The 14,962-nt window shown below is 36.4% G+C and overlaps 1 long non-coding RNA gene across 1 annotated transcript in view; it reads left to right on the top strand.

Annotated features, from left to right (window-relative positions):
- Positions 1-567: 567 nt before the first annotated feature.
- The window catches only part of LOC112655611 (uncharacterized), a 30,121-nt gene continuing 15,726 nt past the window's right edge, over positions 568-14,962 (top strand). The window contains exon 1 of the long non-coding RNA XR_003133811.2: positions 568-677. This is a non-coding gene — a long non-coding RNA (uncharacterized LOC112655611). The remainder of the gene's footprint in view (positions 678-14,962) is intronic.

The raw sequence follows: 14,962 nt of genomic DNA, 5'->3' as shown, positions 1-14,962 counted from the left end.
CCTGTTCAGCTTGATTGCTTTCCTTTACTCTGTCTTTCAGGTCATTGATGTATTCTGCTGCTTCCTCTAGTATACTATTCATTCTCTCTTGTATTTTATATTTCATTTATTGAGTTCTTCATCTCTGAATGTTTATCTTGTAGGTTTTCTATCTCTTTGTTGAGGGCAAAGTGAGTTCTGCCACTCTTTTCTCAAGTCCAGTGAGTACTTTTATCCCCATTACTTTAAATTTTCTATCAGGTATATTATTTATCTCAATCTTGTTTAGCTCCCTTTCCATGATTTTGTCTGATTCTTTCATCTGGGACATATTCCTCTGTGTCTTCACTTTGATAACTCTCCGTGACTGTTTTATGTTAGGAAAGTCAGCTACATCTCCTGCTGTAGAAAGTAGTGTCTTTATGAAGAAGAGGTCCCGTAGTTCCCTTTAGTACAATGTTCCCTGGTCAACAGAGCCTTGCTCTTCAGAGGTGTCTCTTTTGTGTATTGCATGCACTCTACTATTGTGACTTAGCCACATTTGCCTGCAGTCCTGTTATCTGCAATATCTCTCTTTGCCTGTTGCCAAGGGGATGCCTTGGGGCTTGAGTTGAATCAAACCAGGCATTTGCCAGAGATGCAGTAGCACCAAACTTCAGGGTGCTTTCTCTGTTTTGTACACTGAGAAGCTTTTGTTGGTAAGTAGGACTATAGTCAGACCAGCTATCTTCCCCCAGCCCACTGCTTGGGCTGCAGTCTGACTGGTGTGTGTGATTATCTTTTCCTCTGTCTGGCCAGCAGTCATTTTGGAATGGTGCTGGCTCCTCTGGGGGCTGTTTGCACAATTCTACATTTGTGGCACTGCTTTGGATGGGCTCTGGCCAAGAGCCTATTGGAGAGGAAGATCTGCAAAGGGATATGGTGGTAGGATACAGAGTTATCAAGGTTCACACAGTCTGCTATGGGAGGAGACCTGGAGTGGAGGCCTAGCTGCAGGGGGCATATCCTCAGGAGAATGTGTGGGTGGGGACACCTTTAGCAAGTTAGGCAGTGAGTGTTATTGCCACAGTAGTTCCTCCAGGTGGCCATGTGTTTAGGCTGGGGAGTGGAAGAGAGAAATGGCTCCAACTAGCTCCTTTGTTTATCCAGAAGTTTCCCAATAGTCTCTGCCCCTCCAGCACACACTCTTAAGTTAGTAAGCAAATATCCCTCTTGTATATCCCAGGCTTTTTTCAAACTTCTGCTTCTATGCTGTATCACTATGGCTCAGAGCCTAGGAATTCTAAGTCTAGAGTTACCATAAGCCAAAGCCAAATTTCAGAGTATAAGGGCTAAATTTTAAGGAGCATGCAAAAGCGTGTGCAAAGTGCTATGTGAAACATTTTATTCCCGCAACATACCCAGAAGGTAGATATTACTAATTCATTTTGAAAATACTATTTAGAGATAATAAGTTTCTTCTTCATAGGGTTTTGTGAGGATTAAGTTAGCTAATATATGAAAGTACTTAGAAGGCTTAGAAGGGTAAACAGCATATTATGTGTTAGTTATAATTATTATGGACCATTATCCTGAAGATCAGAGGAAAAGGAATGTTTTTCAAAGAGGATGGCAAAGCTATGGTATAAATGAGAAAAGAAACCAAGAATAAACCAGAAACTTTGAGGAAATATTAGAAAATTGAAATGAGTTAGAACCAGGTCATTGAGAAAGACTGAGCAGGGGGAGCTATAACTCAAAACATCAGCAGGAGGAGCAACCCTTTGCAAGAGTGATTCAAAGGAACTCAAATCTAGAGGGGGCCTGGAAAGATCAAGAATGGGCCTGGAAAGATGACCATAGCTGGTTAGTGATACTGCCACCAGGAAGAGACATTAGAGATTTCTAGCACCCAGTCAACACTCAGAACTGAACTCTAAATGAAGAGTTGTCTATACTGGCCCCTGGTTTTAAGTATGAGGACCTAAGAAAAAAAAGCAAAATTAGGTGTGAGGAAAATCTAGATTCCCCAAAACAGGCATGGAGACAATAAAGGCAATCAAGGCATTGGTTCCCAGAAGGGAAGTAATTAAATCCCTTCACTGCCCAAGTAAATCCTCCCACAGACCAGGCCACCTGAACAATGCCCATAAGTGCATGTGAAAACTGTATGTAATGATGGTTTTCTAAGATAATATAATTTTCCCCAAGCTAATAACAGAAGTTATAGAAAAATCTAAGTAGAAAATAATTTTAATTTGTCAACTGAGCACTAGATTTAATTGATGTTACAGAAGAATAAAGATCTAAATAACAATTCTAGTACTATTTAAATAACCTATTGCATAGAAAAACAAGGAAATTTCCTGTATTCTTTTTATAAACAAAGCCAAATATAGATATCAAAACCCAACAAAGATTAACAAAAAATAAAACTATAACCCAATCTCACATACGATTTATAATGAAAAATTCTAAATGAAATCTTAGTTTATGGAATCCAGCAGGACAATTCTCCATTACTAATTGGGATTTTATACCTGGGATATGGAAAATATATTAAAATAATCCACCATATTAACTCACATAATACTTTCTATGTGCTAGGTATTGTTCTAAGTGCTTTACATACATCAATTTATTCCATCCTCAGTAAAACCATTAGGAAGTAGGCACTATTATTATCATGAGTTAGAAAGAACAAAACAGAGACACAGAGGCTTAAGTGATTTTCCCAAGGTTACACAGCTAGAGAGCAGCAGGGCTAGAATTTGAACATAAGCAAGGTGGCTCAGAACCTGTGTTCTTTCCTGCAATGCTATATTGCATCTTGTTAAAGGAATATGGAAAAATGTCATTTTATCATCCGCTTAGATGCATTTGGTAAAATTCAACCTCCATCAAGAATTATTCTTTCTTGGCTAATATTATATTGTTGCAAAAATATACATAACATAAACTATACCATTTTAACTATTTTTAAGTGTACAAGCCAATGTCATAAGTACATTCACATTTTTGGCAGCCACCACCACCATCTATCTCTAGAAATTTTGCTAAGAATTTTTAAAGACTCTTAATCATAGGAATAAATGGGAAATTTTTTAACCGGATTAAACATATGTATCTCATACATGCAGAATAGAAGGATTGCCATTCGAATCACAAACAAAACAAGAGTGCCTATTCTTATTTACTATTGCTCTGGAAGAACTGATAACACAAAAATAGACAAGAGAGTTAAATTAAAGGTATTAAATTTACAAAACAGTTAATATTATCCTATTTACAGCTAATATCAGGATGTACTTGTGAAATATAAGAGAACAACTGAAAAACATCTATAAATAATAACAATGCAATAATGTGGCTGAATATAAAAAATGTACACAAATAATCACATTCACAAGCCACAAGCAATTAAAAGAAAGAGGAAAATATCTCAATTTCCAGTAGTTATACACACATGCAAAATACCTAGGAATGAACATAACAGGAGATGTAAGGGAAAACTAAAATGCCAGTGGAAAGTGCAGAAGGAAGTGTGAGAAATCTAAAGACAAACTATACTTCATGATTAGTAAGTAGTTTTGTTGTAATAAAAATGTCAACTCTCCCTAAGTAATGCAGTCTCATTAAGAATAATAATGAAAGAAATTGTATTTGCTACTCATAAAAAGATTTTAAATTTCATTTGGAAAAAATAAAGCAAGATTACATATAAAAACCCAGAAAACAGATACAAATAAGAAGGAGCTAGCACTACCAGACATTAAAATATATTTTAGAGATAAGACAATTAAAAAATAAATAGATAACAATAAAAGTAAACTACATATGAAATTTTATTTCTGATAAAACTAATGTTTTATATCCATGGGAGAGAGATGGATTATTCTGAATTTTAATTAGACAACTGAGTAGCCCTCTAAAACTAAAAATTTGATTCATTCCTAACATCTCATGCCAAGGTAAATTCCAACTTGAAAAGGTTTTGTTATTTTAAAATAAAATAAAACTGAAAATAACTGGAAGAATACTTTTATAACCTTAGGGGGAGTGGCCTTAAATATTAAAAATCCTGAAGCCATAAAGGAAAATACTAGGAAAAATCTATGACCTAAAGCCAAAAGACAAACATCAACTTAGAAAAATATTTACAATTCATACCATAAAGTGTTACTTTCCCCAATATGTAAAAAGTTCCTACAAATTAAGATCAGATCAAGAACCCAATAGAAAAGTAGGAAAGACTATGAACATACAGTTCACAGAAAAGGAAATGAAAATGATTCTTTAAACTTATTTTAAAGGCTCATCTTCACTCATAAAAAGAAAAATAAAGAAAAATTATGCTGACATACAATACTTCTATGAGACTGGTGACCATGAAATGTTTAATAACATGCTCTGTTGGACAAATGAGAGGAAAGAATCTCTCTTGTATGTTGTTGCTGAGTATGAACTGATAAACCTTCATGGAGGTAAACTGGCAATATATATCAAAATTACAAATTTACATGTCTGCTGAACCAACAGCATGACTTGGAAATTTATCCTACAGACATTTGTACATGCTTATTCATCGTGGAATTGTTTGTGATTGCAAAGATTGGAAAACATTAAAAATGTTCAAAGAGGCACTGGTTAAATAAGGCATATCCATACAAAAAATTTTTTTGACAATTGTCAAAAAATGTGGAAATCTTTCGGGTAATGATCTGAAAAGATTATCATGATTATCATGTTAAATAAGAAAATAGTACACTAGCATTTGTAAAAAATAAAAAAGAGGGAAAGAGTATAGAAAATATTACTTACTAGCACATATGTAAGTAATAGTTATTGGTTCCCAACCTCGGGAGCTTCTCAGGTATAATCTGAAACTGACGTTGATATACAGAGGGAAGGCAGGAAGAGACCAAAGAAAGAGGCAGGCCACTGCACATTGGTAGGTGGCAGGTTTAATAAGCAGGAGAACTTATTTACAAGGCTTGTCTTGGGTGCTTACATTTCCACATGCACCTGCCAGAATTTTAAATTTATATAGAGGCCTTCATTGGGTTCAGTCACTTAGCAATCCAAATACCCTCAACACCACCTTTCTATCTCAAGGTTGTATCCTTAGAGCAGCATCTGGGAGTGGGGAATGCAAGAGGAACATGCATCCTAAGGACAGGGGAGGGGCAGGGAGCCTCCAATTGCCCGTATCCAGCTCTGGGGTCAACTGGTGGTCACATCTTATTGATGCTCTCCTCCAACAGTAGTGTATTCACAAAATAACTCTGGAACAATGTAAACGAGAGAGGTAACAGTTATCAGTAGGAGAGAAATTGGGCAACAGGAACCATGGTGAGAGAGGTGAATTAGCATAATTTCAGAATTCCATGGAGAAAAGAAATTAAAATAACTGAGAAACAGTGGAATGATGCTTTTAAAACTTGGAGGGGAGATGATTAGGAACTTATAATTTATGCTTAGCCACTCTACAAGTTTAAGAATAAAATACATTTTCAGATATGCAAAAATGCAGATAATTTGCCACCTACACATCTGCATGAAAAATGCCTTACAAAAGTTATTATAGAAAAAAAGCAATGTTATACATGAAAGCTTAAGATACAAGGAACAATAGCAGTTGACTATGATCTGAAAAAAGCACTAGAATTTGATGGTTTTAAAATCCTCTCTCAGGTTTGGTGACATAGATATTTCTATAGGAAGACTCTCCTGTAGTGAATAATATTTACATAAATTTACATAAACCTAATAGTTTAATTTTATTTGCTTTAATATTATATAATTAATTGAAAGACAAAGTCAAAGTTGCAAAATGAAATCACATAAACCTGGATTATGTGAAAATAATAATATAACAAAATCAGATGATATCAGGTGGGTGCAAGCCAAATTCCTCATTCTTCAGAGTGGGACATTAACAGAGTATATGTAAGGCATACAATTATATGTTTATTTTCTAAAATAATACTATTAAATACCAGAGAAGCATATTTAAAAAGCAATTGGTTTAAAGTGTTTATCTCTGGGCAGAGGAGCTGGGGGAAGGGAAAGTTATTTTTCATTCTGAAAACTTTTATGTGGTTTAATTTTTACCATGCACAGTTAATTTTTTTGGATGACCCAATTACTTCTATATTTTTATTTGTATATATTACATATGTATATATTGTTTTTTATTTTAATTCCAGTATAGTTAACATGCAGTATTACATTAGTTTCAGGTGTAACAATATAGTGATTCAATAATTCTATACATTACTCAGTGCTCATCATGGTAAGTGTACTTTTTAATCCCCAGCACCTATTTCACTCATTCACCCACCCCACCTCCCCTCTCATAGCTATCAGTTTGTTCTCTATAGTTAAGTCTTCTCTTGGTTTGTATCTCTTTTTTTCCTTTGTTCATTTGTTTTGTTTCTTAAATTTCGCATAGGAGTGAAATGATATGGTGTTTCTTCTTTCTCTGACTTACTGCTTAGTATTATTCTCCCTAGCTCCATCCATGTTGTTGCAAATGGCAAGATTTCATTCTTTTTTATAGCTGAATAATATTTCATATATATGTAAGTGGAATATATATATACCACTTCTTTATCCATTTATCAAGTGATGGACACTTAAAATTCTTCCACAATTTGGCTATTGTAAACAATAGTGCAAAAAGCATAGGTATGCACATATTCTTTTGAATTAGTGTTTTTATATTCTTTGAGTAAATACCCAGTAATGTGATTACTGAATCATAGGAAAGTTCTATTTTTTATTTCTTGGGAACCTCTATACCATTTTCCACAGTAGCTACACCAGTTTGCATTCCCACCAACAGTGCACAAGGGTTCTTTTCTCACCACATCCTCATCAACACTTGTCGTTTCTTGAGTTTTTTGTTTCAGCCATTCTGACAAGTGTGAAGTGATATCTCATAGTGGTTTTCATTTGCATTTCCATGATGATAAGCGATGTTGAGCATCTTTTCATGTCTGTTGACCATCTGTCTGTCTTCCTTGGAAAAACGTCTGTTCATGTCTTCTGCCCACTTTTAACTGGATTATTTGGGGGGTTTTGTGTGTTAACTTGTATCAGTTCTTTTTATGTTTTGGATACTAACCCTTTATCAGACATGTCATTTACAAATATCTTCTCCCATTCAGTAGGTTGTCTTTTTGTTTTGTTGATTGTTTCCTTTACTGTGCAAAAGCTTTTTATTTTGATGTAGTCATAATAGCTTAGTTTTGCTTTTGTTTCCCTTGCCTCAGGAAACATATCCAGAAAAATGTTACAACTGATGTCAGAGAGAGTACTGCTTGTGCTCTCTCTGGGAATTTTATGGCTTCAGGTCTCATATTTAAGTCTTCAATCCATTTTGAATTGATTTTTGTGTATGGTGTAAGAAAGTGGTCAAGTTTCATTCTTTGGCATGTAGCTGTCCAGCTATCCCAACACCATTTGTTGAAGAGACTGCTTTTTTTCTTATATATTCTTCCCTCTTTTGTTGAAGATTAATTAACTGTATAATCATGGGTTTGTTTCCAAGATTTCTATTCTGTTCTATTGATCTATGTGTCTATTTTTGTGCCAATACCATACTGTTTTGATAACTAGCTTCATAGTATAACTTGGAATCTGGATTTGTGATACCTCTAGCTCTTCAATTTCTTTTATTAGTGATTTATAGTTTCCAGAGTACAAGTCTTTCACCTACTTGGTTAAGTTTATTCCTAAGTACTTTATCATTTTTGGTGCAATTGTAAATGGGATTGCTTTCTTCATTTCCCTTCCTACTGCTTCATTATTAGTGTGTAGAAGTGCAACAGGTTTCTGTACATTTATTTTGTATCCTGTGACCTGCTGAATTCATTTAATAGTTCTAGTAATTTTTGGGAAGAGTCTTTAGGGTTTTCTATATACAATGTCTTGTCATCTGCAAATAATGAAAGTTTTACTTCTTTCTTACCAATTTGGTTGCCTTTTATTCCTTTTTGTTGTCTAGTTGCTGTGGCTAGGATTTCCAGTATTATGTTGAATAAAAGTGAGAGTGAGACTCTTGTCTTTTTCCTGGTCTTAGGAGGAAAGTTCTCAGGTTTTCACCAGTGAGTAGGATGTTAGCAGTGGGTTTTTCATACATGGCCTTTATTATGTTGAGATATGTTTCCTCTCAACCAACTTTATTGAAGGTTTTTTATCAGGAATGGATGCTGTACTTTGTCAAATGGTTTTTCTGCATCTGTTGAAATGATCCTATGATTTTTACCCTTTCTCTCAATGATGTGATGTACCACACTGGTTGTTTTGTGAATATTGAAACCTTGTGTCCTGGAAACAAATCTCACTTAGTCGTGGTGAATTATTTTTTAATGTATTGTTAGATTTGGCTTGTTAATATTTTGTTGAGGACTTTTGCAACTATATTCACGAGATATATTGGTCTGTAATTCTCTTTTTTTTTTTGTAGTGTTTTTATCTGGTTTTGGTATCAGTGTAATGCTTACCTCATAGAATAAATTTGGAAGTTTTCCTTCCTCTTCTATCTTTTGGAATAGTTTGAGAAGAATAGATATTAACTTGTCTTTAAATGTTGGTGAAGGGATGCCTGGGTGGCTCAGTTGGTTAAGCATCTGACTCCTGATTTTGGCTCAGGTCATGATCTTAGGGTCCTGAGATTGAGCCCCACATTGGGCTCCTCACTAGTGGGAAATCTGCTTGATATTCTCACCCTCTCTCCCTCTGCCTCTCCCCCTCCTCTCTATAAAATAAATAAATAAAATATTTTTAAAAATAAATAAATGTTTGGTAGAATTCAACTGTGAAGCCGTGTGGTCCTGGACTTTTGTTTTTTGGGAGTTACTTGATTACTGATTAAATTTCATTGCTACTAATCAGTCTGTTAAAATTTTTCATTTCTTCTTGAGTTTTTGGGAGGTTATGTGTTTCTAGGAATCTATCTTCTAGGTTGTCCAGTTCATTGGCATTTAATTTATCATAATAAACTCTTACAATCCTTTGTATTTCTGTGGTGTTGGTTGTTACTTATCCCTTTTATTTGTGATTTTGAGTCTTCTCTCTTTTTTTGATGAATCTCACTAAAGGTTTATCAATTTTGTTGATCTTTTCAAAGAATCAGCTCCTGGTTTCATTGGCCTATTTTATTGTTTCTTTAGTTTCTATGTCATTTATTTCTGCACTAACCTTGATTATTTCCTTCCTTCTGATGGTTGGGAACTTTGTTTGTTCTTTTTCTAGCTCCCATAGGTGCAGGGTAAAGTTATTTATTTGAGATTTTTCTTGCTTCTTCGGATAAGCCTGTATTCCTATAAACTTCCCTCTTAGAAGAGCTTTTGCTGCCTCTCAAACCTTCTAGACCTTATGTTTTCATTTCATTTGTTGCCATATACTTTTTGATTCCTTCTTTGATTTCTTGGTTGGCCCATTCACTGTTTAGTAGCATGTTATTTAACCTCCATATTTTTGTGCTCTTTCCAGATTTTTTCCTTATGGTTGATTTCTGTTTTCATAGAATTATGGTCAGAAAAAATGTGTGATATGACTTTGATCTTTTTGAATTTGTTGAGACTTGTTTTCTGGCCTAATACATGATCTATTCTGAAGAGTGCTCCATAGGCACTTAAAAAGAATGTGTATTCTGCGTTTTTAGAGTGGAATGTTCTGAATATATCTGTTAAATCCATTTATGGATTTAATGACACAGTCCAGTGTGTCATTCAAAAACACTGTTTCCTTGTTGATGTTCTGTTTGGATGACCTATCTATTAATGTAAGTGGGGTATTATATAAACCAATAAAGAAGAGAGCAAGAGAAAAAAGGAACAGAGAACTATGAAAACAACCATAAAACAAGTAACAAAATGGGAATAATTACATAACTATCTATTGGTTTGCTGGCTTCCTTTAGTAATATGCTTAGATTCCTTTCTCTTTACTTTTTGCATATTTATTACTGGTTTTTGATTTGTGTTTACAACTTAGTTTGTATATAACATTTTCTGCATATAGCACTCTATATTAAGTTGGTGGTCACTTAAGTTTGAACCCATTTTTTTTATTCTTCACCCATATTTTATGTATATGGCATCATACTTTACATCCTTTTATTTCGTGAGTCCCTTGACTGACTTTTACAGATATACGTATTTTTACTGCTTTTGCGCTTCTTTACTTTCCTTACTCTTGTTTATGGTATCTCCTTTCCATTCAAAGAGTTCTCTTTAATATTTCTTGTAAGTCTAGTTTAGTGGTTGTGAATATCTTTAACTTTCGTTGGTCTGAGAAACTCTATCTCTCCTTCTATCTTGAATGATAGCCTGGCTGGATAAAGTATTCTTGGCTACGGGTTTTTTCCTTTCAACATTTGGAATATAGGATGTCATTCTCTTCTAGCCTGCAAAGTTTATGCTGAAACATCAGCTGATAATCTTATGGGGTTTTCTTTGTATGTAACTACTTTCTTTTCTCTTGCTGCTTTTAAAATTCTCTATCACAACTTTTTGCCATTTTAATTACTATGTGTCTTGGTGTGGCCCTCCTTGGGTTGATTTTGTTGGGAGCTTTCTATGCTTCCTAGATCTGGATTTCTATTTACTTTCTCTAGACTTGGAAGTTTTCAGCTATTATTCTTTCAAATAAATTTTCTAACCCGTTTGTCTCTCTTCTCTTCCTGGGATCCCTATATTACAAATGTTATCACACTTGATGGTATTGATGTGTTCCCTAAATCTAGCTTCATTTGCATTTTTTACTCTCACCTGCTCAACTTGATTACTTTCCATTGCTCTGTCCTCTAGGTCACTGATTCATTCTTTTGCTTCGTCTAGTCTACTATGTATTCCATCTAGTATATTTTTAACTTCATTTACTGTATTCTTCATCTCTGATTGGTTCTTTTTTTATCTCATTGCTGAGGGTCTCACTGAGGTCCTCTACTTTTTTCTGAAATCCAGTGAGTATCTTTATGACCATTACTTTAAATTCTCTATCAGACATATTACTTACTTCCATTTTGCTTAGGTCTCTTGCTGTGATTTTGTCCTGTTCTTTCATTTATGATATATCCTTCTGTCTTCCTTTTTAAAAGATGTATGTATGTATTTTAGAGAGTGTGTATGAATAAGGGGAGGGACAGAGGGATAGCAAGAGGGAGAAAAGCAGACTCCCACCTGAGCATGGAGCCCTGTGACCCTGAGATAATGACCTGACCCAACATCAAGAGTCAGATACTCAACTGACTGAGCCATCCAGGCACCCCCTCCTCTGTCTTCTCATTTTGTCTCTCTGTGTCTGTCTATTTTAGGAAAGAAAGCTATATCTCCTGCACTTGAAAATAATGGCCTTATGAAGAAGAGGCCCTATAGTGACCTGCAGTGCAGTGTCCAGTTCACCAGAACCTATTGCTTCAGGGGTGTCCCCTAAGTGTGTTGCATGTGCCTTGATGTTGGGAATGAGTTGCTTTTTCCTTCAGTCTAGTCATCTGCAATGGCTTTTTTACCTGTTGTAGGCAGTGTTTGGCCCCTGGTGTTGGTGTTAGTGGGCTAGTCTGGGGATGCCTTAGGTTTCAGTTGAGTCAGAGCAGGTGTTTACCAAAGTTGCAGTAGCACCAAACTATAGGGCATTTTCCCTGTGTCATCCCCTGAGAAGCTTTCATTGGTTAGTAGGGTCTGTAATCAGACCAGTTGTCTGCCTCCAGTTCTCTGATGGGTCTCCATCTGTCTGGTGTGTGTGTGGTTATCTTTCCCTTTCTTCTGTAGCAAGAGTCATATTGGAATGGTGCTGGCCACTGTAGGAGCTGCTTGCACACTGCCAAGCCTGTAGCACTGCTGCTATATGGGCTCTGGCCAAGAGCATTTTGGATAGAGCACATCCACCAAGCACCAGGGGTTGGTTGTGGGAGGGGGGGCAGCAGTGCTACCAAGTTAGGTGGCAAGTCTTGCAGGTGGCCATGTGTTCATGCTGGGGAGCAATGGAGAGAAATGGTGCCTGCCAGTTCTCTTTAATTTGGAAGAGTTTCTCAGGGATTTCTGTCCTTCTAGACTCACTCTGAAATTAGTAAATAACTCTCCCAGTGCTTTTCAAACTGCTGCTTCTATGCTGTTATTTCTTTGAGCCATTTGTTGTGCTCTTTAAGAGTGAGGACTCAGTTTCATCTTGGTTTCCTGGCCCTCTTAATGCTGAGCCCACTGATTTTTTGAAATTCCAGGTTTAAGTCCCACTGGTTGTAAGAACTCAGGGAATTTGGCCCCTCTGGTTTTCAAAGCCAAATGTTATAGGGATTCATATTCCCCATGCAAGCTCTCCAGGGGGTCTATTTCTCTTGCTTCTCCATGCCTGTGGTGTCTCTGCCTCCCACAGATAGTCCAGAGATTCTGTTTAGTTCTGGTCCATGTCTCTGCCCTTCCTATCCTCTTCAATGTGGCTTCTTCTCTACATTTAGTTGTGGAGTTTATTCACCAGACTTCAGGTCATTTTCTGGGTTATTTCACTGACGTGTTAACTAGTTATAGCTGTGGGATGATGTGAGCCTAGGGTCCTTCTAATCCACCATCTTCCCCAGAACTCTCCATCTCTCTTTTTTAACATACAAAAGATAAAAAGAAAGGAGTGGGGAGAGGGAGTAACTTGCTCAAAATCATACATATATTAAATGATGGAGCTACATTCTAGCCCAGATTCATCTAAATGCAAAGTCTGGTTTACACTTGAGCCTGCATCAGAATCTCCTGGAAGGCTTTTTAAAACACAGCTTTTTGGGCCCCACCCCTGGAATTTCTTTTTCTTTTTTCAATATTTTACTTATTTATTTATGAGAGACACAGAAAGAGAGGAAGAGATATAGGCTTCGCGCTGGACTTGATCCCAAGACCCTAGGATCACAACCTGAGCCAAAGGCAGATGTTCAACCACTGAGCCACCCCGGTATGCCCCCAACCCTAGAATTGTTGAGTCAGTAGTTCCATGATGGGACCCAATAATTTGCTTTCCTAATCAGTTTCCAGGTGATGGTGATGCTGTTGGTCCAGGAATCACACTGTAAGAACCGCACACTGCACCAAAGCCCCCATTTTTGAGGTCAAAAATTTGGAAAAAGAATTATTTTTAATGTGTCATGAGTTTTGACCACAGTACTTTAGCTATTGTCTTTTTGGCTAAAAGAGGAATGTGAATTTGGTTTTCCCATTTGTTCCTCCAAAGACACCAAAGAACAGAAAGTCCTTTGAATCAACCTATTATTTAAGTGATTTCCCCACCAGGAAAGCAAGCTCCATCTCCAACTGTCTTCAGTTTCTGCATTACCACTTATGAGGTCCATGTAACTTTCAGGTTCAGGAGTGAAATCTGACTCAACAGACTGAGAAAAAGAAAAAAAGGATTTATATCAGGATTAATATGTTTACACAAATTCAGTGGCTGGCAAGTAGTGGTTACCATGTCACTATGGAAATCTGTGGACAATCTTAACAGCACACTGAATGGTTCAGAAGAAGCCTGTGTCTAAGGAGTTGAGTTGACAACTTAATTTAAATGATATAAAACCTTACTGTTATCATCTCATCCCTGCACAAACCAGATGATAGAAAACATCACAATCTTACAAATATGGTACCCATCTTAGCCCTCATCCTCTCTGTTATGTCTCCTTATTTCTCTTTAAATAATGGGCCATTTAGTCACTGATTTTGTTATGTATCTCATCACCTTCCTGTGGAAAATACTACCCTTCACAACAGCTCACTTCAGAAAAAATAAATGCTTTTGTCCACTGGAAAACATGCTCTAAATTACTGAATTTAGACCCTCCATCTAAGAAGGGGGCATGTAAATGTCATTAACAGTTTAGGAAAGATTAGTTCAGTGCATTTATTCTGATTAGCACAAAGGGCTTCACAAATGTTCAGTGGAATGCCAATAAATCAATTACTCTATAGGAGCAAATCACTTGAGACGGTGCATTAACTTCCCTGAACCACTAGGCTACCAATTAGTAACAGATTGCCTCTTTGTGCTTACTGGTGACCCACTGCATATAATGCCACCCTGAGATGTTTGATACAATCCTAGGTCCGGATATAATAATCATTGTCATTGCTATTTATTAGATTTATAAAAGTGCCCCTTTCCTAGCCCTCTACATCAGGGAGCCAGTACAAAAGTGAAAGCATTTGCAAATAAATAAACTGGAATTACCAGAAGTAATTGATGGGTATTTTTTGTAGTCTATTAGCTAAGATAATGCTAGCTGCTTGTAATAAGGGTGACTTATAATGGCTCAAATCCTATAGAAATTGTTTCTCCAAAACCTATGTTTTAAAAGAGCTACCCCTAATTAACAGGCGATTGTCCTCAGTGAAGGTTAATTTTGTCAACTTGGCTGGGCCACAATACCCAGATATTTGGTCGAACTCTACTGTGGATGTCACTGTGGAAGTATTTCTTAGATGAGATTAACATTTAAATCAGAAACTTTGAGTAAAGCAGATTTATCCTCCATAATATGGGTGAACCTCATCAAAGTAGTCAAAGGCCTTCAGAGAAAAAGACTGATATTCCCAAGGAATTCAGGGAAACTCTGCCAACAGATTGCCTTGGGATTTGAGCTGCAACATCAGCTCTTCCTTGGGGTTCCAGCCTGCCTACCTATCCTGCAGTAGCCTCCACCACTGTGTGAATGAATTCCTTAAAATCAATTTCTCTCTCTCTGTCTCTCTCTCTCCCTGAATAATAATCACATCCTACAAGGTGTGATTCAGGCACCAAGGCCCCTTCTATCTTATGGCTCTGTCATCCTTATACATGGCTCTCAAGGTTTCTGTGGTTGTTTCTAGTACGATGCCTGAAGAAGGAGAAAGATTATGGAAAAGTGTGTATGGAAATTATTTATAGGCCATTCTACTCACATTGCATTGACTAAGCTAGTCACATGACCTGCAAAGAAGGCTGGAAAATCTAATGTTATCTAAAGACAGGCATGTCTAAT

This window comes from Canis lupus, chromosome X (assembly GCF_003254725.2).
Source record: "Canis lupus dingo isolate Sandy chromosome X, ASM325472v2, whole genome shotgun sequence".
In the NCBI taxonomy this organism is placed as follows: Eukaryota; Metazoa; Chordata; class Mammalia; order Carnivora; family Canidae; genus Canis; species Canis lupus.
The sequence above is the reverse complement of the archived record's forward strand: the minus strand, read 5'-3'. Positions and strand labels throughout refer to the sequence as shown.